Genomic DNA, 1,907 nt, shown 5'->3' on the forward strand with positions numbered 1-1,907 from the left:
TCCCGGCGTGACTCCAATCTCATTAGTAGTTGTGTCCTTAATTACTTCAGAGTTATTCAATTAGACCACGGTCTTTTTCGGTGAGAAAGAACAACAAGGATGAAGAATTTATCTGAAGTATCAAGAAACGTAGTTGTCATTGTCTCAATGTTCTATGAACTTTAGGCTCATTTGACTCAGACCAAATTCAACTATATCAGATTGTTCAGCACGCTTTGTATATAAACCAGATTTGTCGTTTTGTGTTTCTGACTTGAGGCTTGGAATATGGTGTAATATATACAGGAATTTAATTGGAATGTAGCAATAAGAAGACTGGCTGCACTTACAATATGTTTCTGAAAGGACAAGGCTAAACTTAACACTTAATCCTGTATGTCTGAACAGCTTAGGATTGTCAGCTCCACCATCAGTCTTTTCAGCAGCTCATCTTCATGCATGCAATTATCACTTAACAGACAGATTTCATACTCTGTGATTAGTCCAGTACCTAGAATAACATAAAGAACCTGTTCTAATGGAAGAGTGAAACATGTACACTCTTAAAAATAAAGGTTCAAAGGGTTTTTCAGCCTGATGTCACAAATGAACCCTTTTAAGCTGCACAAACTTTATCTTTAGAAAACCATATATAGGTGAATCTTATTAAAATTTGTTTAAATCAGCATAAATTAAAGGTGGTACAAAAATACTATCATGCACAATGTATAAATAGTTCACAACTGAAATATATATTTGTAATGAGAATGAGTGCAATGAATTGCCATAATACCATAATGAAAAAGTTCTCATGTGTCTTAAAAACAGACATCACTTTATGTAAAATATAAAATATTTTTTATGTCTTTCATTTGATTAAGATCAAAGGACCCATGACATGTTCTTGACAGGTTTTGTGAGATTTAACATTACGTACTGGTGCTTTAAAGGCCGGAAACCAATACGTTGATCTGAACTGAAGAATCAAGGATTTTATTTAATCTCCAAAGAACTATTTAGATGAACCTGTACAGCAGAAAATGGTTCTTAAAGGATTAGTTCACTTCAGAATTAAAATTTCCTGTTAATTTACTCACCCCCATGTCATCCAAGATGTTTGTCTTTCTTTCTTCAGTCAAAAAGAAATGAAGGTTTTTGAGAAAAACATTCCAGGATTTTTCTCCATATAGTGGACTTCAACATTTACCAATGGGTTATAGTTTTTCAGCGCAGCTTCAAAGAGCTCTACATGATCCCAGACGAGAATAAGGGTCTTATGTAGTGAAATGATCTGTCATTTTCTAAATAAAATAAATTATATACTTTTTAATCACAAATGCTCGTCTTGCACTGCTCTGCGATGCGCCACGCCTTACGTAATCACGTTGGAAAGGTCACGCGTGACGTAGGCAGAAGTACCAAGCAAATGTTTACAAAGCGAACATGCAAAGACTAAATCAAACGCCCTTTACAAAAAAAGGTAAAACAAAGATGTCGGATGGTTTTGAAGTTGGAGGAGAAAATGAGATGGAGGTTTTTGCCCTACCGCAGTACTTCCGCCTATATCACACGTGACCTTTCCAACGTGATTACGTAATGCATGGCGCATCGCAGAGCAGTGCAAGACGAGCATTTGTGGTTAAAAAGTATGTAATTTTTAATTTTTTTTTAGAAAATGACCAATCGTTTCGCTAGATAAGACCCTTATTCTTCGTCTGGGATCATGTAGAGCTCTTTGAAGCTGCACTGAAACTGCAATTTGGACCTTCAACCCGTTGAACCCTCTTGAAGTCCACTATATGGAGAAAAATCCTGGAATGTTTCCCTCAAAAACCATAATTTCTTTTCGACTGAAGAAAGAAAGACATAAACATCTTGGATGACATGGGCGTGAGTTAATTATCAGGACATTTTAATTCTGAAGTGAA

At 35.7% G+C, this 1,907-nt stretch overlaps 1 long non-coding RNA gene across 1 annotated transcript in view; it reads left to right on the forward strand.

Moving 5' to 3' along the window:
• The window catches only part of LOC125251155, a 63,297-nt gene that overhangs the window by 6,187 nt on the left and 55,203 nt on the right, over positions 1-1,907 (forward strand). The window lies entirely within an intron of this gene.

The sequence above is a fragment of the Megalobrama amblycephala genome, linkage group LG17, assembly GCF_018812025.1.
Source record: "Megalobrama amblycephala isolate DHTTF-2021 linkage group LG17, ASM1881202v1, whole genome shotgun sequence".
Taxonomy (NCBI): Eukaryota; Metazoa; Chordata; class Actinopteri; order Cypriniformes; family Xenocyprididae; genus Megalobrama; species Megalobrama amblycephala.